This window comes from Spermophilus citellus (assembly GCF_964194105.1).
Source record: "Spermophilus citellus genome assembly, chromosome: 6".
Classification (NCBI taxonomy): domain Eukaryota; kingdom Metazoa; phylum Chordata; class Mammalia; order Rodentia; family Sciuridae; genus Spermophilus; species Spermophilus citellus.
In genome coordinates this window covers 28609625-28635429 of record NC_138187.1, presented here as the reverse complement: position 1 = coordinate 28635429, position 25805 = coordinate 28609625, and the positions used below count along the sequence as shown (strand labels likewise).

Below are 25805 nucleotides of genomic sequence, written 5' to 3'. Positions count from 1 at the left end.
TACCCTTTTGCTTTCTGTGCAGTGCTGGGGATGGAACCCAGAGCCTCATGCATGCTGGGCAAGCGCTCAATCAGCCTTATCCTTGGTGATGTCTGACGTACAGGGACAAATTTAACTCAGAGCATCCCCAGAGCATCCTGTTTATATCTTAGCATCATAAACAGCTGATACTTACTCAGTGCTAGTCGAGTCTGTCTAGCAGCCCTGTCTGCTGCTCAGTTAAGCCCACGAGCCTTCTGTCAAACTTTAAAAAGCCAGACTGAGAGGCCTCAGGACCAAACGATCAGGAAGCACCAGACATTCAGAGCCTGACCAGAGGCTGGCACAAGAAAGCCCCCAGCTGGCATCCCCCAAAAGGCAGCAGCGAGTAAGGGCCAGCTCCCTCCGTGCTGCTGCTGCCTTCCAACTCCCCCGTGGCCCAGGCCACTTATTTTTCAAGAGCAGAGACAAGCACCCTCAGAGCCGACCCACTGTCTCCCCACAGGAGCACACTGACTGCAGGACCCAGAGAGGAAGCGCAGTCTGCAGGCGGTCTCTAAGTTGAGGAGGTGCTGGGGAGTAAGGATGACGGCACACCTACACCCCCATAATTACCCAGGCCACTCCCCACACAGCAGCCAGAGGCATCCTTCAAAGAGGAAGTCAGAAAGACAGGCCCCGTGGCACACACCTGTCATCCCAGAGACTCAGGAGGCTGAGGCAGGAAGATCACAAGTTTGAGGCCAGCCTCATCATCTTAGTGAGACCCTGTTTCAAAATGAAACAACAAGAGGTAGACCACCCCAGCATTCGATCCCTAGTACAACTGATTAATTCATATGAATTAATCACACCATCTCACCGACAGGCAACTTCAAAGGGCTTCTCATCATGCCTAGTAAAAATCGAAATTCCTGCTGCCTATAATCCCAGAAACTCAGGAGGCTAAGGCAGGAGGATAGCAACTTCAAGACCAGCCTCAATCACTTAGCGAGACCCTGTCTCAAAATAAAAAATATAAAGAATTGGGGATGTGGCTAAATGTAAGCGCCCCGGGTTAATTTAGGAAAAAAAGAAATCTAACTCGTTCCGTGGCTACAAAGCCCATCTGCGCTCACCTTTAGGCCACTCCCACCCCCCACACTCCCCCTTCCTCAAAAGCCAACTGCCCCTTCCACCTCAGGGCCTCTGGTAAGTGGAAGTAGCCCAAACCCTTCCTCTCGCTGTCCACAGGGTCTGCTCTGACACCCTTCAGGCCTCTGTTCGGGCGGCCACCTCAGAGACAATGCCTGCCTACAGCCTTTGAAACAGCCCTCAGGACCCCCACCCTGCCCACCACTGTGCGTTCCCAGCCTGGCTATCTCCTGACTGGGGCATCAGGTCCACAGAGGCAGGGACTTTGCTATGTTTGCAGAATGGCATTCAGTGAGCACCCAAGGTCAACTTGTTGAGCAAATGACTCCCAAACAAAGGCTAGGGTCCCTCCGACACTTCTGCTCTGCAGCTGCCCCTTGAGCCCAGAGTTGGGAGCACAGATTCTCACCCTACTGAGGAAATTGTGAGCAACCCAGGGGAGAGTGACAGGCGCTGCCCACTGTCCACAGACTGACTCCCTGCAGCTGCCAAGGCTGGAGCTGGAGTCCCAAGGCCCCCGCCAGTGCTGCTCAGAGTCTCCAGGGAATACAGAACTTTCCCAGCAGCCGAGGCCCTGAACAACTCTGCACAGATAAGAGCCACAGGAGGTGGCAAGGCCCTGGAGACAGATGGGGAATGGGAGGCTCCCAGGGGGTCAGCACTTCCCTAAGCTGCAAACTAGGAGCCCCAGCTTCCAGCAGAGGGCTGTGTCCACTGCCGGTCAACCCAGGCGATGTGTCTGGATACCGTCTCTCCCTGCCGCAAGAGCTTCCTGAAGGAAGAGGGGCATCTCGCATCCTGCCTGGCACAGGGAAGGCAGGAGGCACTGGCAGGAAGGCAAGCAAGCTAGAGGAGTGTCCTCAACCCCGTACCTATCACTAAGCACACATGCGGCCAATGTGCCAGGGAGCCGAGGCCACGAACACACTCTCAGGTCAGGTCACGCATGCCACATTCTCCCACTAAAGCACCAACGCCCCCCAGTACCCTGGCCTCGCGCTGACCTTGCGCTGGCTGTGACTCACTCTGCAGAGCTCGGCTGCACTGGCCATCCCCAGCACCCGCTCTTCCTGCACAGAACCTGCGGCTCAGGAAGTGCCGAATGAAGGGAACAAGGAACACATTAGGACACACAGAACAGGGATCCCCGTGAACCAGGAACGTGAGACATGGAGGTGTAGGAGCCACACTAGGCTCTACCGTGCCCACCTGCAGGACTCCCTTGGTCATGAGCCGCAGGTATCAGCAGTTTCCATGGCAACCCCTAAGCCAAGGGAAGTGGGCGGCAGTGAGGTCCACACCACTACTGAAGAGCCGGCCAGACGTTCAGTCATGACAGGATGACAGCATGATCCTGCGCTGACCCACAGCCCCACCCAGCTGCTACTGCACGGGGAGGCCCACAGGGCAGACCCACTGTACTGGAAAACTGGATACCTCCAAGTTTGCTCTGGTGCCCAGGGGGCGCCAGTTTGAGAACCACCTCCATGGTGTGAAATTTTTTATTTTTATTTTTTGCAGTGCTGGGGATTGAATGCAGGACCTCATAGGATTAGGCAAGTGCTTTACCACTAAGCCACATCCCCACTCCCCCAGTATGAAATGTTTTGATAGAAAAATTCTGGTTGTCATGACTGATGACCGTCTTCCAAGGGTAATCACGAGACAGTCAGTCTGAGGTCCCCACAGGAGCTCCAAGGAGACTCGGAACCCTGCCTGTGCCATCCTCTGCCCTGATATGGTCTTTGGTCTGACTCACTGCTTTCCACCCTCAACAGAAAGGAAAACAGGGCTCCCGACCTAACACAGCCCTGTCAGCAACAGCAAAAACAGAAAGAAAGGTAAAAATAAGGTTAGAGTAACTTTCTGACTGGACCAGACTCTGGCCACAGCACTGCCACCAGCTGCTGGGACCTGGACAAATCCCTTCCCTACAGCAGGTCCCATGTTCTTATCTGTGAATCTGGGCACAGAAAAAGGCGTAAGGCAAAGACCAGTCACGCAGGCCTCCCCCGCCCAGAACACTGACGTCTGCTGTGATCTTGTAAGTTGGCACGCCACCCAAAAGTTTGCATTTTATCAAAAAACAACAAGCAGACGGAGAAGGGCAAAAACTATACAGCTGTCCTTTGGTATTCAAGGGGAATGGCTTCCAGGATCCCCTGTGGGATCCTCTAGATGCTCCAGTCTCTTATATAAAATGGTGTAGTATTTGCCTTCTCACATCCTCCTTTAAAGTGTACTTTAAAGTCATTTCAGGGGCTGGGGATGTGGCTCAAGTGGTAGCGCGCTCGCCTGGCATGCGTGCGGCCCGGGTTCGATCCTCAGCACCATGTACAAACAAAGATGTTGTGTCTGCCGAGAACTAAAAAATAAATATTAAAAATTCTCTCTCTCTCTCTCTCTCTCTCTCTCTCTCTCTCTCTCTCTCTCTCTCTCTCTCCTCTCTTAAAAAAAAAAAAAAAAAAAAAGTCATTTCAGAATGTTTGTAATACCGGTGTAGCTGCTATACAAATGTACAAGATAAATGCTACACACAGTCGTTACTTACACTATGTGTTTTGTCTGAACTGTTTTTGTCAAATTGTTACTTTTTCCCTGAACACTTCTCATTTGTAGGAGGCTGAATCGTGGTCTCAGACCCTGGGGGCATTGCACATGCCCACTTGACCACTCTTCCTCCAATCTCGAAAGCTGGCCAGTTTGCACCAACCTAGCAAAGGGCAGCAACTCAGTCAAGTACACTGTAGAGCATGGTGGCCAGAAAAATCACTGACCGCTCCAGCAAGAGAAACTGGCAGGAGCTTTTCCAGTTTCTAAAAGGACCCACGTGGCCAGAGCGGGAGGGAGCAGAGGTCCCCTCTGGGAGCACCAGCCCGGCACCAACTCACGATGAGTCAGTCACCAAGCAAAGCAGCGAGGGAGGAAAGGGGGAAGGAAAGAGAAAGCAAGCAACCGAGTGGCCCAGCAGAGGTCCTGGTGGACTCCCAGCTGCCTGGCCTCCACCTCCCCACTGCAGGGGAACAGGGCTGTCCAGGCTCACAGACCCCTGCCAGGGTTTTAAGCTGCAAGACTCAGAAACCCTCCAGGAAACTAACCCCGCGGATGCCCAGTAGCTCCACCTCCAGAGAGCAACGCCAGGGGAAGACCCTTCCCAGGCAGACTGCAGCCGAGGCACCCAAAAGGGAGCACAGGGTTCCCCTGGGGCGCGACTGTCTCTACGTTTATCACCCAAACTGAGAGGCTGAGGTGGGGTCCATGAAGCTTCCTGATTCTCAGTTTCCACCCTGCCAAATCAGGGGACCTTCTCAGCCGGCCCTCTCTCTCCTCTCCTCGGGGACGGTGGCATGAAGGTTGGACATCTTGTCCCTGGTCCCACAAGACCTGAGCTCTCTCCCCGCCTCCCACCCACTCTGGTTTGTCCCTGTGGAGCCGACTGAGTACTTTCTTCTGCCAGATCTTAGAGTTCCCAAGATGCCAACCCTTCCCTGTCTTCCCCGTCCTGCCAGGGTGCCTTCCAGAGAGTTCCATCTTGCCTGTTATGTTCCTCAGTCCCAGCATCTGTTTGGTTCTTCATGCTGCCTGTGGCCTCTTGACGCAGGCGTCCTTCAAGTGGAGGTTTTCCTGTTTCGTGGCACAGTGGGTGATTTTTAAAAATTGCATCCTGGATGTTTTGAACATGGTGGACGGTGGACCTTAATTCCTTTAGCAGGCCTCTGGTGCCCTGCTAGTGGGCAAGGAGGGCGGCAACTCGCTGCTGTCAGACGGAACTTCAGTGTCCTTGGGGCCTCAGCTGACAGGCCCTGGCCTGAAGGGTTACTGCCCGCACTTGGCTTCTGCTGGCCCCTCGAGGTGGGTACCCTGCTGGGTGGCGGCCAAGGGCTGGCTTCCACCACATTCCTGTGACAGCTCTCCTAAAGACAGCAAGCGTCACCATTCCTTGGCTCTTAAAGACTCTAAAGACACTGCCAGTACTGCTCGGTTCTCTAAGAATCACACCGAGGTGGCACGACTAAGGAATCCACGTTAACAGCTGCAAGCAAAACACTGTCAAAGGAGTGGTGAAAACACTAGTTCAGCACAACTGGGGTGGACTATGATGTTTCCTAACTGATGGTAAAAAGATGTGTGGGGTAGAAAAGGCTGTGGGACAAGCCCATGGAAACTAAGGCCTATGTTTACCCACTACCCACTGGTCTGCAGGGCTGTGCAGAAAGCACTTGAATCTGTTAGCTACTGAGCCAAAAGCACCAATAGTCCATCTCCTTTACTCTCACGGTCAGTTCCATGAATTTCTTTCAGAAATGGAGGCTGAATATCCAACCTGTCCTACTATAGGCAGCCATGTAGTGTGCCACCGCACCAGAGAAGACAATTCTTGTTCAAAAAAGTTCAGTATAGATCTAGAATAGTTATACCAGACTTTACCATGATCACACACACATCTGTAATCCCAGGGACTTGGGAGGCTGAGGCAGGAGGATCACAAGTTGGAAGTCAACCTCAGCAACTTGGTAAGACCCTGTCTCGAAATAAAAAATAATAAGGCCTGGGAATGCAGCTCAATGGTATTGTCCCTGGATTCAATCTCCTGTACCAAAAATACACAGGAATTGTCTTCAATCACTGTTACTGAACAAGAATGGTTTAGGGAATGAGTTTTTGCTAGAGTTGAGGTTTCTTTCTTTTTTTTTTTAATTATATATTTTTTTTCATTTTCGGCGGACCCAACATCTTTTATGTGGTGCTGAGGATCCAACCCCGGGCCGCACGCATGCCAGGCGAGCGCGCTACCGCTTGAGCCACATCCCCAGCCCCAAGTTGAGGTTTCTTAATGAGGCTTACCTAGATTCTAAGGCAAAACAGCTTTTACATGTGAGATTTACACTGTGGTAGTCATTTCAGGGAAATGAACAGTATCTAAACCTTGAGTCAAGATGCTTTATACAACCCCTGAACTGTTGGGTAAAACAAGAAGTGAGATTTCCATTCCCACAAAAATCTGCATTTTTTTTGAGCTCAACCCACAGTTGCCGCAGTGTTCTTCAGCTTACTGCAATTTCAAAGAGAATTCCCACATTAAAAAATCCATTTAACTATAAAATTGAGAAGCATTCCCCTAAACTTCAGCTAGAAGCAACTGATCTGCAATGTAATAAATCTCCAAAGAGCAAATATCAAGGACGATCTTAGTGGAATTCTCCAGCACTGCACTTCAGTGATTAGCGTGCTCCATTCAAGTGATCTGCTGTAAAAATACATTCTACTGCCATGTACAACTAAAAAATTTAAAAAAAAGAAAAGAAAAAAAAAGAAATTATCTGCCCGTGGGCTGACACACTCATTTGGCGGCAGCCTCAGTGTGAAAGACATTCTCTAAGACAAAACATGTAAAATTCCCCTGCAGATCATGCCAAGGGAGTATTTGCAGATGATTCTGATGGCAGGGAAAACTAACTTTGGAGCCCAAATCAGCAAAATGTCATCCCTATACAAGTAATTCCACTCTTCTTATTAGGAGACCTACATTAAAAAATCGTGCTCAATGTTATGATTTGAATTTTGTTAACAAAAATATCATGGAATTTGCTTTCTCTTGTGATATAAGTAAAATATAAATCCTAGATTTCACCCTGGCCTGTAAATCCTAAATGCTTATTACCTGGCCTCTGACATGAAGCCAGACGCCTTGCTGCAAGTAACAGAAGACGCCTGGTGAAAAAGAGCCAGGTGTGGAAGCAGCCCATCGGCCCCTGCTGCCCCTGCTGCCCCTGCTGTGCAGTGCAGGCTTCAGTCCCACTGGGCCTAGGTGTGCCACTGACAGTGCGAGGTGGGCATGATCACCAAGGGCCACCGCCAGCTCTGGAACTCTAACGGCTACAGTAAGCTACTCCCCTTGGACACAGCCTTGTAGACTCCCGAGGGGACGCCCTTCCTAGATCTCCACTGAGCCTCCCTCTGCAGCATGCTCAGCGCCCAACCAGGGCGGGAACGCGGGGCACCCCAGGCGTGGGCTTTTGGACTCCGACATCTTTTGGGGTTGGCCCTTTCCTGTGGTGGGATGGCTCTCATCATCGTGAGAACCCTACAATCTTCTGCCTTGAATGTGCGACATGGGGACATCAGCTCCTCCTGTCGGTCAGACTGTACCCAGAACAAGAGTGGCAGCTCCGAGTAGGGTCAGAGGGGCCAGGGGTGGCCTCCTGACCCTCAGGCGTGCAGAGCTGGGCCTCAAAGCCTCATAAACTGTGGCCCTGTGTGCCCAAGGCCACCCAGCACTTCTGGAGCACGGGCTGCAGCTCCCCTATCGGCCACTTTGTCACTTGCCCTTGAGTCCCAGAGCACTGAAGATCCCAGGAGCGCAAGGCAGTTGAGGCTCCTGTTCTCAGAGCACATGGTCTGGAGGGCTCTTGAAAGGTTCCAGGGCAAAACACCCTGGGGAAGAGCTGCCTCCAGTGCCCAGATGCGGACAGGAGAGCCTGCCACCCACCCCAGGCACTCCCCACCCCTCAGGCCTGGCAGGGAGAGCAGAGCTCTGAGGAGGAGGCACCAGGGCTGGCCTGGGGGCTGGGTCCTGAGGAACAGCCAGGTCCACCATCAGGTGGAGAAGCAGCCCACAGTGCAGCACCTACGGGATCGGGTGACTCTAGCGGGGAGCGGGGAGGATCGTCCATGGGACGGAGTGAGCTTTAAAATGGGACCACAAGCAGGCCAGGAGCCCCAAACACCAACCTGAGGTCCTCAGGCCCTGAGCAGCTGGGGACAACAGGGGTGGGGAGGTGGCATGAGTAGAAGGCTCCACAGGAAGGGGACGCTGTAGATGGTGCTGGCACCTGAACACCAGGACAGCCACGGAGGCTTACCAAGGTGGCCTCGAGGGCTCCCAGCCTTGGTCCATCCCCAGCCCTGTGCTTCCTGCGGATGGCCTTTCCCCCACATAACAGGGCTTAATTTGGAAACACATGACGGGCCTGTGTCTGACGCAACACAGTGGAGTGGGAAGGTATGGAGGGGGAAGGCAGCCATGGAGGGCTGAGAAGGCATGACTCGGCAGAAGCAGCCCCAGGCGCCACACCAGCTGACTGAGCCCCGAGGGGCTGACCCTGCACTTCTGGGACCTTGAGCTCCAGGGGTTCAACCCCCAGCTCCCCAGGCCTCAGCCACAGGCTCCAGGCTTGTCATAGGCGTGATTCAGTGACACCAGGCAGAGGCGGCTCAGGCAATTTATGACACAAAACACTTCACAGGGGCCGCAGGAGTTCCTGCTCTGAGGCACCTCCATGAATGCTGCGGGGCACACACCTGACTGTGTCCCACACAAGCCAAGGGACTTGGAGGCTGGGTGGGGAGGGGGAGGCTCTGCTCTGGGTGGAAGGAGGGGGCCTCCCGGGTCCCCTACAAGCCCTTCCTGATAAAGGCATCTGAAAACAGAAGGAGCCGTGGCAAGGAGATGCGACAGGGCTAGGTGACAGAGCCACAGCCCGGGTCCTGGGGTGCAGGGTGCTGTGGGTGCTCACCTACTCAAGAGGCTCAGGGGGACAATGCAAAGGAAGACCCCAAGTCTTAAAAGACTCAAACGCCAACTCCTGGATGTCCTTTGAAAGGCACAGACAGGGGGGGCCAGACCAGCCCCAAAAAGACTGTGGGAAGAGTGACTTTCAGCTCAAAAACTGGTCCCCAAACAGGCTGCATTCCACGTGGAGCTGGGCTGGCTCTCACGGGGAGCCCCAGGGGTGAGTGAGCATAGCCCACGCCTGCTCCCCAGAACCCACCACCCCTTGCCAGCAGATGCTCCCTCGGCCTGATGCCCGCACCCACCTCAGGGCAGAAAGGAGTGCGGCCTCCTGGCCCTTGCCACTGAGGAGGGTCCAGCACCCCACGCCCTACACCCCAGGGAGCTCACCAGGCCAAGCTTCACTCTGCCTCTCTGTCATAGGTTAGAGGACAAAAATTTGGACCAGGGGCTGGGGATGTGGCTCAAGCGGTAGCGCGCTCGCCTGGCATGCGTGCGGCCCGGGTTCGATCCTCAGCACCACATACCAACAAAGATGTTGCGTCCGCCGAGAACTAAAAAATAAATATTAAAAAAAAAAAATTTTTGGACCAGAATCTCATTCTCCTGGGGCTATTTTCCCCTGGGAATTCTCCATTTCCCTCCCATACATAAGTACTGGACACAGACACACACGCGAATCACAAAAGCGGATAAAAATATTCTGTTTTTTAAAATCTTGTTCCATGTTGCTAAATGACCCTTTATAATGAAATCTTCTTTGGCTACACAGGTGGTCTACTGGCTTATGTGCCATTATTTGCTTCATTATTTTCTTTTTTTTTTTTTTAAAGAGTGAGAGAGGAGAAAGAGAGAGAGAGAGAGAGGGGGAGAATTTTTTTTTTAATATTTATTTTTTAGTTCTCGGCGGACACAACATCTTTGTTGGTATGTGGTGCTGAGGATCGAACCCGGGCCGCACGCATGCCAGGCGAGCGCGCTACCACTTGAGCCACATCCCCAGCCCCTGCTTCATTATTTTCTTATCCTTCTTCTATTAAACCATTTTTTGGCGGGGAGCGGGTACCGGAGATTGAACTAAGGGGTACTTGACCACTGAGCCACATCCCAGCCCTATTTTGTATTTTATTTGGAGACAGTTCACTGAGTTGCTTAGGGCCTCGCCAAGGCTGAGGCTGGCTTTGAATTTGTGATCCTCCCATCTCAGCCTCTTGTGCCCCTGGGATTACAGGTGTGTGCCATAGTGCCCAGCTATTAAACCATTTTTGATCAACTAAATGCAGGCTAGGCTTGGTTTGAGGTGGAGGGTGCCGTGTAGACACAGTGTGGCCGACGGGACGCTGGCACTGCCGTCAGATGGAAGAAAGGCTGTAACGTAACTGCTCACCAAGCACTGTGGGCACGGAAGGAAGCAGAGAGGAGCCTTCCCTAGGGACGGGGCATCTGCACAGTGGGCCGTCTCCTGGGAGATGGAAGAGATGAAATCAAAGCTCAGAGGGCTTATGCAGCTAAGTTGCAAGGCTGAGTGATGCCAGTCTGATTCTGAAGCCCCTCTGGCCTCCCCCCACCAAATAGCATGAAGAAAAACATCTCTAGATGCTGTTTTTCTTTTTAGAAAGATCTTTAAATTCTCAACAAGATTTCAATCTTAGTAATTCTTGGCATGTAATTAGCCTTCAGACAGGATTAGCTATTGGACTGGTCAGGAGAAAAGAACAACAGCAAATTCTCACCACAGGGAGTGGAAGAGGGATGGCTTTGGATTCTACAGACATCAAAGGGCTGGTATGAGAAATTACTTCATGCGAACACTTGCTGACTTAGGTGAAATGGACACATTTTTTAATAGACACTAATAACCAGAGCCTGCCCGTGCAATAAATAACCTGAATAGTTCTCCATCAAAGAATCTGAGTTAGGAGTTAAAATCTTCAACCAAAAGTGAAGATGGAAGCTTTTAATGTTGGCAAATCTGAGCCAACATTTAAGAAAGAAATAACACCCCAATCTATAGTGTCCCCAAAAAGAGAAGGCCTCCAACTCCTTTTCTCTCTCTCTCTTTTTTTTTTTTTTTTTTGGTGTGTGTAGTACTGGGAATTGAACCAGGAGTGCTCTGCCACTGAGCTACACCCCCGGACCTTTATATTTTTTATCTTCAGACAGAATCTCGCCAAGTTGCCCAGGCGATCCTCCTGCCTCAGACTCCTGAGTAGCGGGATCACACGCGTGTGCTTCCACGCCCAGCCCAACTCATTTGTATGGGACCTGGACACCCAAACCAGAGAACTTCAGACCAACGTGCCCAGGCGCGTACATGCAGAAGTGCGGTCGAACATGAGCCAAGTGAGCCCCGCATGGATGTGAAGGGACCCCGCACCACCAGCCGTGGTGTTCACCCAGGAGCACAGGGCTGCTCCAGCACTCAGCAATCGGGAACTCGCCACATCGACACACAGGAGAGGCACCCGACAAACCCAACCTGCACTCACGCAGGAACGCTCGGTGACCAGGAGAGAGGAGGTCACAACACTGTGAACACAGCCACGGCCTCCAGCGCCTCGGGGTGCCGTGGGGACTAATAAATTAAAGAACCCGAGGTGCTCACAACGGTGCCTGGCACAGGGCAAATGCAAACAGACTATTGACAAAGTGAGAAGGAGGCTGTGACCACAGCAAACATGACACACTTAGTAATAAACGAACTTACTTAATATAAGAAAGAAATAGCTGCAGTGAGTGCAGCTGGGACTGCCCCCGAAAATCCTGAGATGAGAAGCAAAGAAAAGCGCAGTTCAGTACCCAGCCAGGAAAAGGGACGGCCAGCTGCCACGCTGTGACAACGAGGGTGGCACTCAGAGTGTGTGTGGGACGTGAGGAGCCAAACAGCAGGGCCTGATGTCTGAGTCCACTTCGGGGAAGCCTCAAGGCCAGGCTGAGTGTCAGTGTGTGAGGTCAGAGGAGGCCCGGGGCAGACAGGGACCAGGACAAGGAGGCAGCACAGGGAGGGCTGGCAGGTGGGAGGGCGGTACGGGGCCTGGGGGTCCAAGCAGGTGGAACCCAACGAGGCCAGACAGTCAACGACCATCCACTCCAGTGTCCGTAAGCGACTCTGCAAAGCAAGCGAACATCCACATGCAACAGTGTAGATGGCATGGCCTGCACTGGGAGGTGCTCATGGACACCACAGTCCTAACAAAGACCACAGGAGTGCGACTACGGGAGCGACACTTTAACCCCTCAGACTACCTGACTATTCATGTTTGATTTGCCTTTAAAAAAAGTGTGTTATTTACCTAATCATAAAAATATGTTTAAAGCTCTTTCCTTATGAAAAACAAAATGCCCGGGTCTTTAGAACTACTAATCCTTTTTTCGGAACGTGCCCCTCGCTTGGCCTAGTGGCATATCTTTGCCGTAGCATTGTTAGTCACAGACTCAAACTGCATGTTAATGTTTGCGGGCCCAAACAATGGAATACTATGCAACAATTAAAAATAACTACATCAAACTATAGTTCCTTCGTGGAAAGATGGCAAGCACGATAAATTAAAAAGAAAGTTACATTTTCACTAAGAAACCACGAAAGAAAAATTAGATATTTCTTCAGAAAAACTATCTCAGAGGGTATGTCCAACCTAACAGACTTCCTCTAGATGATTTGGTATCCAAAGGTACTTTATGTGCTCTTTCCAAAATCAACAACAAATAAGTGGGAGCTGGATCTCTCACTGTTGGAGGAAGAAGTTACAAATGTGGAAAGAGAATAAGACACGAGGGCTGGGGATGTGGCTCAAGCGGTAGCACGCTTGCCTGGCATGCGTGTGGCCTGGGTTTGATCCTCAACACCACATACCAACAAAGATGTTGTGTCCGCCGAAAAACTAAAAAAAAATTTAAAAATAAAAATATAAAAAAAAAAAAGAGAATAAGACATGAATGTTGTGGGGTTGGATGGGACTGGAGGCATCCAGTAGGGCGCTCCTATGATCACAGCTACTTGAGGCTGAGGCAAGAGGGTGGCAAGTTCAAGGCCAGCCTCAGCAACTTAGCGAGACCCTATCTCAAAATTAAAAATACTAACAATAAAAAACAAATAAAAAGGTTGGGGATGCAGCTCAGAGGCAGAAATTCCCTGGGCTCAATCCTCAGTACAGGGAGAAAAAAAATCAAAAGTGACAGCACACACAATGGCTCTAATATACAAAGACAGGAAACCCTGGCTCCTCCCATTGGAGAATGTTATTTAGAAACTAAGGTGGGGTGAGTGACACTGATTTTTCTTTTTTTCTTTTGGCGGGGGCAGGGGGCACCAGGATTGAACTCAGGGGCACTCAACCACTGAGCCACATCCCCAGCCCTATTTTGTATTTTATTTAGAGACAGGATTCTCACTGAGTTGCTTAGCGCCTCACTTTTGCTGAGGCTGGCTTTGAACTCGTGATCCTCGTGATCCTCCTGCCTCAGCCTCCCCAGCAGCTGGATGACCGGTGTGTGCCACTGCACCTGGCTGACACTGCTTATTTTTCATCTGCTTCTGCCCTGAGAAAAGCAGGGAGGGAGGAGGAATCCCATGGCCTCGGAGCACCTACTGTGTGTCATAGCCACATGTCACAGCACCTCCCAGCAACCCCTGGCAGTTATGGGTAATGGCCTGCCCCTCTGTAGATAGGAAGTGGCTGCAGGAAGGTGACACCAGCCAGAAGCCACAGGGAGCAATGTTTGAGTTCCTTTTCTTTTCAAGGCCATGACCCATTTTCCGGCAGGCCTGTGTCCGCTTACCCCCACCTCTCTCTCCATCGCTGGCTCTCTGTGCCCTTCCATCCGGGAGCCCTCCCTGAGCCCTCTGGTTCATCCAGACTTGGAAATGGGTGAGTCCAGGACACAAAGAGCCTGGGTTACCTTAGGATCCCTGGGCTGAAGAAATGTCCAAGAGGGCTGGGGCTGGGGCTCAGTGGTAGTGCACCTACCCGGCATGTGTGGGGGCACTGGGTTCAATTCTCAGCACCTCATATAAATAAATGAAATAAAGGTCCATCAACAACTAAAAAAAAAATACTTAAAAAAATTTTTCGAGAAAATGTGAGGCTGGAGAAAGGACCCTGAGGCAACGCCAAGACACTCCTGAATGCTAAAGCTGAAAAGTCAGAGCCACTAAGTGCACCATGACATCACCGACGGGGCAGTGGTGGCAATTCATTGCTAAGCTACCTGTTTTGCTATACGTGACATACAGCTCGCGTGTTAAAGTGTACAATCAAGCAGCATTTAAGCACTTTCAAAACGGGCCAGCACCACCACTATAGCCCCAGAACTCCTCCGCCACATGGAACAGAAAGGCTGCAAGCGAGGAGTCACCGCCCAACCCTGCGGCACCAGCAACGTCGCCCTCCCACCCACGACCGTGCCTGGTCACTCCGCTCACTGGGGAGTCTCCATGTGCTTTCAGCAGTGTTTTACAGTTCAGTGTAGAAGCTTCACACCTCCTTGCTTTTGGATTTAATCTATTGGAAATAAAACTATTTCCTTTATTTCCCCTATGGACTGTTCATCGCTGGTGGAGTATGGGATTTTTAACCACAAGGAAAAAATCTGAGTCCATACAGATATAAATTAATAATCAAATCAATTAATACGAGAAAGGGACAGTTCTTGGAAAGAGGGAAACAAGAGAATGACTATGAGATGTCACAGTATTAACCGACACGCAGGATCCGTCCACAGAAGTGCTAAACAACTCAGGGCACAAACCAGGATCCGCACGATCTCAGAGCATCTGCTCCGAGACACCTACTAACCACCAAGGGGAAAAGAGCAACTGTCGGGGGGGAACCCTGCAGACACCAATCCAGTCAGGAGATCCGGGGAAAGACCACCCGCCCGCTAGTCCCGTGCCCTTCGCTACGGCCTTGCTTTGTGGTATTCTTGCCACAATCCCATCGCCTCACTCCACTCGTGAGAAAACCTAAGACAAACTCGAATCGAGCGACAGTCTATAAAATAACTGACCTACGCCCTCCAAAAGCATCACGGCTGTGAAAGGCAAGGGAACTGTCAGAGGCCAGAGACGGCGAGTACACGCCAGGTGGGTCCTGGAGCAGAGGGGGTGTCAGCAAGAGCACTGGTGAAGTTCCAGTCACACACACAGTCTAGCTCAGGGCCTGGCAAAACAGGCCTATGGGTCAAGCCCATGGACTAGTGCCATCGCCAGTTCCCCTGGGACTAGCCTAGCCATACCTCCTCGGTCACACACTGTCCAGGCTGCTTTCCTACAAAAACAACAGGTGAGTAGCTGTCGAGGACCTTTTGGCTCGCAGGGCCCCCGTATGCATTGTCTGGCCCTTTACAAACAAGTCTGCCAGCACCTGACTCAGTTGATTACACCTGACCAATGCTTAACTTCTTGTTCCTGTTCATTTTAGTAGGATCATGCAAGATGGTAGCACTAGGCAGGCTTTGGTGAGAAATACAAAGAAAAGGGGGCTGAGGATGTGGCTCAAGTGGTAGCGCGCTCGCCTGGCATGCGTGCGGCCCGAGTTCCATCCTCAGCACCACATACCAACAAAGATGTTGTGTCTGCCGAAAACTAAAAAATAAATATTAAAAATTCTCTCTCTCTCTCTCTCTCTTCTCTCTCTTAAAAAAGAAAGAAAGAAATACAAAGAAAACCTTCATGCTCTCTTGCAAGTTTCAAGTTTCTGCAAGGGCTTCCCCGGCTCCCTGCACGGTCTGCTTCACTGCTCAAGTGAGGATTTACCCAGACAAGTGTTCCATAAATGCCTGGTGACCTGGATTCCTTGTCATCTCTAAGATACAAGGGTTAGGACCCTGGGTTCTCAGAAACACAAGCCCTCAGAATTGCAGGAAAGCCAGGAGTGGTGGCATGTGCCTGTAATCCCAGCTGCTCAGGAGGCTGTAGGCAGGAGGATCACAAGTTCAAAGCCAGCCTTAGCAATTTAGTGAGGCCCTAAGCAACTCAGTAAGACTTTGTCTGTAAATAAAATATTTTTTTAAAGGCTGGGGATGTGGCTCAGTGGTTAAGTGCCTCTGTATTCAATCCCTGATACGAAAAAAAAAAAAAAAAGAAAGAAATTAAGGGGCTGGGGATGTGGCTCAAGCGGTAGCGCGCTCGCCTTGCATGCATGCGGCCCGGGTTCGATCCTCAGCATCACATACCAACAAAGATGTTGTGTCCACCGAGAACTAAAAATAAATATTAAAAATTCTCTCTCTCTCTCTCTCTATCTCTCTCTCTCTCTCTCCTCTCTCTTTAAAAAAAAAAAAAAGAAAGAAAGAAAGAAAGAAAGAAATTAGGGCTGGGGATGTGGCTCAAGTGGTAGCGCGCTCGCCTGGCATGCGTGCGGCCCGGGTTCGATCCTCAGCACCACATACAAACAAAGATGTTGTGTCCGCCGAGAACTAAAAAAAAAAAAAAAAAGAATTGCAGGAGAGACACCGGCCCAGAGCGAGACACTCCCAGGACAAGATGCAAGGACCTTGTGGGACACTCTGTGACAAATCTGCTGCGACCCTAGCTATCATCTGCCACCCAAGTCAGAAAGAGGTGACCCACATCCTGGCCTACATGGCCCCAGTGGTTCTCATGCTGGCTACTGTCACCCCAGGGGAGGCAGCAGCAGGCTGTGTCATTAGCAAAACATGAGCTTCTCCTGGGCCAGGGAGGACCGCTGGGCTGGAGGCAGCTCCAGCAAGGGGCTCCGGCCTCCCCTGCTACCAGAAGTTCATGGCACTGTTGCAAGAAGACCAGGTCCAGACCTTACCATGGGGCCAGGCCAGGAGACCACTGAACTGGGATCTCAGATGCTGCTCATTCGACCCCTCCCAGCTCCATGTGCCGTGATGTTAGGCCACTGCTCTGCATGGCAGGCTGTGGTCAAGCCAATGTGTGCCACGCACCAGCTCTAGGGCAGCCCTGTGACCTGCTGCTGGAAAGACTAGTTTCAATCCTGCAACATGAACATGTCAGTAATAAGGAGCTCCCGCTGCCACAGGACAGAGGACTGCCTTGGGGTGTTTATAAAAGCCTCCGCATTCATTAATGGCTGACGAGGCTACTCAATAGCAAACTGCCATCCAAGCCAGCTTACTGCCTCCATCATGCTCTCTTTTGAGGGAGGAAGACAATGTCCTCTAGCGACAAGATGCTCCTTTCAAGGGTTGGGGTTGTGGCTCAGTGGTAGCGCGCTCGCCTGGCATGCACGAGGCACTGGGTTTGATCCTCAGCACTACGTAAATAAAATAAAGATATTGTGTCCCCCTAAAAGTTAAAAATTAAAAAAAAAAAGATGCTCCTTGAAGCTGCTGGCTTAATGCCCCAAGAGAGGGATACTGCCAAGAGAGCGGTGTACTTGGCTGAAGCAAGCTGTGGGGACCTGGAAGCCATAGTTCCACTGCACCTGCTGTGGCTTCCAGTTCAAAAAGACACCCACCATATCCCACAGAACACCCAGATGAGGGGCTGGGAGGAAACTCCTCCAGACCCCATGTATCAGCCCTTTTCCCACTATTATTACAGTGACATACTTGAGGCTTGCTAACTTTATAAGAAAAAAAGGCTTATTAGCTCTCAACTTCTGGGGATTGAAGGACATGAGGCCAGCAGCAGCTCGGCTCTGGGCAGGACCTCACGGCAGATGGCAGGAGTGGAGCACACAAGTGAGGAGGAGACCTCATCTCAGACAGGAAGCAGGAGAGAGTTGGGGTCCCACAGACTCTTTGGAGGCACACTCCCAGTTGACCTAGGAGCCCCCTATTAGGATCCATATCTTAAAGATGCCACCACCTCCCAACACGGCCACCCAGGGACCAAGCCTCTAATACAGGAACCTTTGGAAAAGAACACCTGAATCCCATCTCCACCACAGCTGCACAGGACAAGGTGAAAGTCCCCTGAGCACTCTCCCACATCCCAGGGGCCTCACGCTTAGCCGTATGCGCTGTCCAGCAGAGTGGACAGTGGGTCCCTCTGCTGCCTCCAGAGGTGGCTCACTTCAAGCAGTTGCATTCTTGTCATTCAATGGTCTCAGTGCATCACCTCCAGGACCTCTGTGTGGGAACAGCTGTGGGAAGCCCAGCCCTGAATCTCACAGGCCGTCACCCACGGTCTACCCCAAGAGGGCCCAGCAACAAGCGAGCACAGAAGCACCCTGTGAGCATGAACGAGCCTGCTGCAGGTGTGCAGGGCTTGCTCAAGATTGTGCAGCTGGGGGCAGAGCCTGTGACCTATAAACCTGATTTAAAAACACTGAGATAGAACTCACAAGCCATAAAACTCATCATTTTAAAATGTGCTATCCAGGGGCTGGGGTTGTGGCTCAGTGGTAGAGCACTTGCCTAGCATGTGTGGGGCACTGGATTCGATTCTTAGCACCACATACAATATATGAATAAAATAAAAGTCCAACAATGTCTAAAAAAAAATTTTTCAAAAGTGTGCTATCCAGTAGTTTTCAACCTATTCAACAATTATGCAACATCAGCAATATCTAACTCCAGAACTAGTTCAGCACCCCAAAAAAGAAACCTCACAGTCATCAGCCGTCACTGCCTGTGTGGTCTGGATACGAGGTGTCCCCTAAAAGTTCCTGTTAATGCAGGAACATTCAGAGGTGAAATGACTGGATTGGGGGAGCAGTGACTTCTTCAGTCTATCCTGGTTTGACCGGCTGGCTGGGGGAGACTGGGCAGTGGGGCGTGGCTGGGCAGGTGGGTCCCTGAGGGTGCCCTGGAAGGTTTTTCCCCGCAGCTTCTTTTTCTCTCTCCTCTCTGCTTTCTGACTCTGCCACAAGATAAGCGGTTTCCTCCCTGGGTCCTTCCCCAATGAGGTTCAGTCTCACTGTGGGCCCAGAGCAGTGGAGTCCATCATCTATGGACTGAGATCTCTGAAATCATGAGCCACAAATAAATTTTTTTCTCCTCTAAGTTGTTCTTGTCATGAATTTTGGTCACAGAGATGAAAAAGCTGATGTAAACATGCCCATTCCTGATTTGTCTTTAACTGATGGACAGAGTGAAAATGAGGGCATGCCCTCCCCTGCCTGCCGTGGACATCAGGAAACCAAGCAAATCCACAGGGCCTTAACAGCCAGGTCCCACCTCACCCCAGTGTCCTCCTCAATCACTCCACACCTCCTGGACTGACTCCTCCGTTCATTTTCTTCTAAATAAATGTAAATCGTAATGACAACATATATTAAGTACCTGCTACGACATTCTACTATTTCAGTTCCCCCTTATTATACTCTAAGGGCACGAGGCTCTAGATTTAAATCCCAGCAAAAGGAGACCACACACAGACACCCCAGCCCTCTGAGGAATAGGGAAGTCCTTATCACAAAGGTTAAATACCCTGCCCAAGATGGAGACCCACTTTGGCAACTTAGCAAGAGCCTGTCTCAAAATATAACAAAAAGGTCTAGGGATGTAGCTCAGTGAAGTGGCCTTGGGTTCAATCTTCAATACTACCAAAAAGAATATTTAGGGGCTGGGAATGTGGCTCAAGCGGTAGCGCGCTCCTCTGGCATGCGTGCGGCCCGGGTTCGATCCTCAGCACCACATACCAACAAAGATGTTGTGTCCGCCAAGAACTAAGAAATAAATGTTAAAAACTCTCTCTCTCTCTCTCCTCTCTCTTAAAAAAAAAAAAAAAAAAAGAATATTTAAAAACTCTTGCCCAACACAGGAAACTGATGCACAGTGAAGCATGATTCAAACTCAGACCAACCAGCACTGATCTATTCTGTCAATCATTCTTCAAAACCTTTTTAGAACAAGGCAGAGTCAGAGACAGATGCTACTTCCTTCAATGACAGCTGATAGCCTGCCCTACTGTCAGATGACAGTATTGTTTAAAATTAAATAATTGCTAGAGAAGGACACGTGAGAGGCTGCTGCGTAGCCAGTGCTCTCGCCTCTCTCAGGTCCAGTGCAGCGCGGGCACTTAATGCTCACATGTGCCGAATACTGAAAAAAATATCCCAGACTGGAGCCACTGACCCCTACTCCAGGCTCCATGATACATGGTCCCCACAAAGGGGCAGAAAGGCAAGCCAGACTTTTCTCCTAGCAGAGCAAAATGGCAGGACACTGCCTGTGGGAGGGACTAAGCACTCAGTACCTCCACTTAGGACTCACGCCTCCCACTCAGGCAGAGCATCTCTTGCTATCCCCAGTCCCAGATCCCTAAGCTTTATCTCTGCCTGCTACAATGTGTCCTTCTGCTTCATTCCCTTGCTCCCATCCCTGGAGCTCTGCCCCTGCTGTATTACTCCTGAGCCCTGAGCCGGCGCCTGGATGGGTCCTAGGAAGGGCTCCCTGGGGGCACCATTCCTCCTTCTTTAGAAGGGTCCCTCCACCCGGGCCTGTGCCACCTTCTTTCACCTTGTCGGCCTTGTCCACGCACAGTACAGTCCCAGCACCTTAGAGAGGCTCTGCAAACACTCGCTGAGCACAGGGCTGCTGCCCAGGGCTTCATTCAATGACTCTTCATAAAAGCCCAAGAAAAGTGATTCTGGTGTTCAACAGGACTGCTTCTGGAATGTTCTTTGGTTCATTCACAGTAAAAGCCCATGCTCCTCTGCCTCGACTTCTAGGAAGCACTGAGCTGAATTTTGTGCTTGATCACAACGGCCTCCCTTGTCTGTTTCCTGGTACAATTACTTACCTCCCAGGGTCCTTCTCTCAATTATGAGCTCTTGCTGGGTGTGGTGGTGCACGCCTGTGACCCCTCCAGCTGAGGCAGGAGGACTCCGAGTTCAAAGCCAGCCTCAGCAAAAGCAAGGTGTGAGGCCACTCAGTGAGACCCTAAATAAAAAAACAAAACAGGGCTGTGGATGTGACTCAGTGGCCAAGTGCCCCTGAGTTCAATCCCCGGTACAAAAAAAAAAAACAGTTATTAGCTCTTGGTTTCTAGTACTTTTCATGGTTTTTGTTTTTGCCAGGGAGAATGGAACTTAAAATTCAATAAACTTACCACTTAGTGGAGCCATGAAAGAACCTGAGCCTTCTAAGTTAACCCAGCCCTGCCACCGACACACCAAGGGACCCTGGGCACATTACTGTCAGTTGGCCTCAGTTCCATCACCAACCATCCCCATATGTTATGACCACCGAGACAGAAACCCCCAGCCCAGGACCTGATGTACAGCTGACCCTCGAAGGTTAGCCTGGACCTCTTTGTTTATTTTCTTTCTTTTTTTTAATATTTATTTTTTAGTTATAGCTGGGCACAATACCTTTATTTTATTTATTTATTTTTATGTGGTGCCGAGGATCGAACTCAGGACTTTCACATGCTAGGCAAGCGCTCTACCACTGAGCCACAATCCCAGTCCCTCTTTGTTTATTTTCATTAGAATTGTATTATATAAGCCACTGTGACAGAGAAGAGAAACCACACACCCCATTACCAGGTGGCGAGAGAGATTTTAAATCCTGTGCAGGGTTGGGGTGCAGCTCAGTGGCAGAGCACGTGCCTAGCCTGCCTGAGGCAACAGCAGCACCACCGCCCCCCAAAAAAATTCTTGAGCAAAGCAGAGGTAATCAAAGCAGGCCTTCAAGATCAACTGGGCAGTGGTACCATGGACAAATCTTGGGAAGTGGTGGGGAGGAGCAGAGAGGGAGAACTATGGCCTCGAGGAGGCCAGGGAAGCAGGAAGTGACAGAGGTCTACACGAGGACCACAGTCATAAAAGAGACCTGAAGGCCCAAAACTGATAGGACTTGATAGAGGCAAGAGACCCAGGATGAAGAGGGAAAAGGACAATGGGTCTTTTGTCCTGGGAGCTTTGGGGACCAGGAAGATGGTGAGGCCACTGTCAGGGACAGAGACCTTGGTGGTGTGGGTTTCAGGTAGATGGGGTGGGGACTTCTGTGGCCACTGGGGTGTGACGTGATCTTTCAGAGTTTGCAATCACACCACAGGAACATTTCTTTTTTGAGGCGCTGGGGATCAAACCCATGATAATACGCCCTCTGACATGAAGCTACACCCCAGTCCTCAAATCTCATTACACAAGCCATCACATCCCAAAGTCCACACGGTATTGTGTGGCTTCGCAAACATCATAAGGCTCTGAAAACCTTAAGCAAAACCAACAAACAGCCTTCTTCACAAGACCACAGACCCAGGAGGCTAAACCCCGCAAAACCTGGATGCACACAGCCCCAAGCTGCTCCCAGGGAAAACCCACGGATTGGCCAATACCTTGGCCTATGTACTCAAGACCAAGCTGTGGCTCAGCTTGCAGTGTTGACAACTGACCCCAGATGACCCAGAGTCACTGCACCTGCGCTAGGGCAAGGCGACCAGGAGTTCACATGTACCTGCCTAACCCTGCAAACCTTTGTCCAGACCCAACCTACCCAACACAATGAGGGTGCGAGCTGGGGAGATCAAAAAGTCCCAGGATCACGGTGTTCCCCAGACGCTGACACAATCACCAGAAGAGTGATGTGGAGTTGAACTCTGGGAGCAGGGCGGGGTGGGAAGGGCACAGGAAGAGGCCAAGAAGATAAAACCGGGGGAGATAAACAAAATGACTAAACATGATCCATCACTCTCATCCAGAAGCCAATCACGTAACTTGTGCACCTGTACACATATCCCTGCATCAAAACCCGTAGCAAAAGCCAACTGTTTCCATCTCACTTCTCTACCACAGGCTATGTCCTGAAGAACTCAGTTCTCTGAGAAGAGGCCAGTTTGGACCAACGTGGCCTCTGGTTTATCCCTGAAATGGTTTGGTTTCTGGAGAGCCTGTGCACACCCTCTTAGCTAGGGACAGAAGCTGTACAAAGGGGACCAGAAGGACTCAGCCTTCAGGGCACTCCAATTAAAGGACCATCCTTAGACCTGCCCCCAGCCAAGTCGCCTGGCACTAAGGCGCAAACCACCCAGAAGGAGCAGGCTCCCAAGGTGCTGTGTTTACAGCACACCCCAGCATCAGCGGAGCTGCTGCACGACCAACACCAGAAATGGCCAGCTGGAGCCAGAAGGTCGGGGCCACGGTATGGCAGGACAACAGACGGCAGCAATGACGCGCACATTTCAAAAAGCTGGAAGACAGTATTTTGAAATTTCTTCACAAACACGATACATATTTGAAGAGAGAGATATAAACCGTCTCTACTCCCAGCAACTTGGTAGGCTGAGGCAGGAGGATCATAAGTTCAAAGCCAGCCTCTGCAACTTAGCAAGAGCCTGTCCCAAATTTTAAAATATATTAAAAAAAAAAAAAAGGCCAGGGAACGTAGCTCAATGGTAAAGAGCCCCTGTACCAAGAAAAAAAAAAAAAAAAAAACAAGGAGAGAGAGAGAGATTTAACCTTGTGGGAAGGGCACAGGAAGAGACCAAGAAGATAAAACCAAGGGAGATAAACAAATGACTAAACATGAGCCATCACTCTCTTAAACATTACACCATGTATATGTGTATTGAATTGCCTCATTATATGTACAATTTTTATGTCTTCATGTCTCAGCTAAAGATTAAACTCAAATATTTTTTAAAAAAGAAAAAAACAAAGGCAGAAGAATTTGCCTGCAATGGGCCCAACCAACAGGGGCCACCAGCCTGCAAAGAATCCTGGCTTGCCACAGGGACGACCCCACCTTCACACACACACATGTGCACATGAACTTGGGGATGAGTCTGGAGAGGAAGAACACTTAAGATGCAGAGCTCTAAAAATACCCAAATGACTTACTTTACCTCGAGAAGGCACGAGGCAGTAGGAAAGCCTGACTTCCCAGTGTGAGAAGACTCTGCCCTGAACTTGTCACACTAGTGACCTTTGAAGAGTCTTTCTGTTATTTTGCATGGCTCCTAAGACCCTCGCCAGCAGTGCCACTGCGTATTCTCAGACTCCTGCAACTGATCTCAGAAGTGGTGTACCGCTGTGACTCGGGGGCCCCAAGGACCCCCCAAGACCTGACAAATGGCACCTCTTCCACAGAGCCTGGCGTGACCCCCCAAAGGCAGCTCAGCACATGGCAGGCTCAGCAGCAGCGAGTGCCTCCCCGTCCCTCAGGGTGAACTAGCACACCCCGCCAGGCTTGTCTAGTTCTGGGTTTGCTTCCCTCCCTCCCAGCGTCCTCAAGGGCCTGAACCATGGCGCCCACATCCACACTACACCCTGAGGGCTGGACAGGCGCTGTGGGGTGCCACTGCACAGGGACCTGACCCTGCCAAGTACAGGGAGAATCATCTGCCCACATAGCAACCTCTGAGCTGCCCTGGGATCAGACAACACAGGGACTCCTTCACCAACCTGACTGATGAAGAAACCAAGGCTTGGCATGGCCAGGGCCTTGACTGGCACAAAAATTACCCTGGCCCCACCTGCTTCCCTACTTGCCTAGCAAGTCTAAATTTCTGTCAAATGACAGGTAACAGAACTACACAGAAAACAAATTTTGTTCTCTCGTCTGTGTAAAAATAAAAGAACTAGCATGTTCTGTTTCTCTGAAAGACACTCATTCATTTATGTTTCTCGTACTGTAAGAAAATACCCAGGGAGGCGTGAGACAGCATAAACCACTTATGTTTTGTGGAACTGAGAGTGACAGGCATCACGTTATTAAGCAATTTTGTTATTAAGAGATTTCTCCTCTGGAAAAAAATAACCTAGTCAGAAAAGGAACAAGCGCAAAAGGAAAGAGGCTTTGGAAGCAGCCTGCCCCCAGAAAGCCTAGCCTTCACCCTTTCAGCCTTGAGCCAGTGAGCCAGCCTCTGGGATGGCCTCACCGGCACTGGAGGGGACAGAGGAGCACAGACACACTGGGCTCAGCTGAAGAACTTACAATTCTGATGTATGTTTGTGCACATGTGTGCACATGCACACAAACAACACACACTTGGTACGTTCTCAGGCATGATTTTCCCTGACACACAAACATCTCTGCTGTCAGCAGCCTGACAGGCAACAGACACCCCTGTGGCTGTCTATAAACTCCTATTCAAAGCCTGGCTATGCAAGTGGCCTTGAAATTCTGAATTTAAAAATGCTGAGTCCTTGAAGATGGGAACACAACAAGCCATTTTCGGAGGGACTTTGGCACTATCTAGTGACATTTATCGTTACCACATTTACTCTGATGCATGCATTCCTATGTTATTTTTCGCCCTGGCAATTATCACCATTTGCCTAATCATATGTGGTTTCTTCCCCTCACCCCAGAAGGACAGATCTATGAGAAATCCGTCTCTTGTTCACTGCAGTATTCTGAAGCCTCTAACAGTGCCCAGTACAATATGTTACATAAATACATTCTAAGCATGCATGTGTGGATATATGTGTGTATGTGTGTATGCATATGTGTGTGTGTGTGTGTGTGTGTGTGTGTGTGTGTACATATATATACACACACATACATTTTGGGGCGTTTTGTTTGTTTGTTTTGAACTGGGGATTTAACCCAGGGGCACTTAACTACTGAGCCACATTCTCATCCTTTGTATTCTTTATTTTGAAACAAGGTCTCTCTAAGTTGCCCAGGGTGGCTTGTAACCTGCGTTATTCCCACCTCAGCCTCCTGAATCACTGGGATTACAGCTGTGTGCCACCATACCAGTTTCCAGTTTTCTGGTTTTCTTTTTATTTTGCTTACTTGTTCTAATCAGTTACACTTGATAGCAGAGTGCTCTTCGATTCACTGTGCACAAATCAGCTTCCAGTTTTTTAACCAAAATGGGATCTGACATGTAGTAAAAAATTAAATCCCAAAGCACTCGACTGAGGCCCTCAGGCCCAGGATTGTGTGCCAATCAACACACAGGGCAAGCACCAGAGACTGTCCCCAGTGTCTGCTCCCCAGCCCAGCTCAGTGTTCCTCCTAAGTACAAGGAAGGCCTCTTTGGAACCATGAAAGATCCTGTAACTACAGGAGCTTCCACCAGAAGAAAAAGTTTCTTAAGAGTTAAATTCCTGGGGCTGGGGATGTGGCTCAAGCAGTAGCGCGCTCGCCTGGCATGCGTGCGGCCCGGGTTCGATCCTCAGCACCACGTACAAACAAAGATGTTGTGTCCGCCAAAAACTAAAAAATAAATATTAAAAAATTATCTCTCTCTCTCTATCTTTAAAAAAAAAAAGAGTTAAATTCCTTTTAACTTGAAATGTTCCCTGGGTTTAATGAGCAGATGTTCTGGACTTGTCAAGCAGTT

At 50.3% G+C, this 25805-nt stretch overlaps 1 protein-coding gene across 3 annotated transcripts in view; it reads right to left on the bottom strand.

The window, feature by feature from the left end:
• Positions 1 to 25805, bottom strand: part of POR (cytochrome p450 oxidoreductase) — a 52624-nt gene that overhangs the window by 24724 nt on the left and 2095 nt on the right. Inside the window, exons 2-3 of one of the 3 annotated variants that reach the window (XM_081297317.1) lie at positions 20307 to 20446; positions 15140 to 15209 (exon numbers count right to left, since the gene is read on the bottom strand). The exons of 1 other annotated variant lie outside the window; for it this stretch is intronic. The gene's annotated coding sequence lies outside the window, so the exon portion shown is untranslated. The remainder of the gene's footprint in view (positions 1 to 15139; positions 15210 to 20306; positions 20447 to 25805) is intronic. One more of the 3 variants, XM_081297316.1, reaches the window with a different exon arrangement.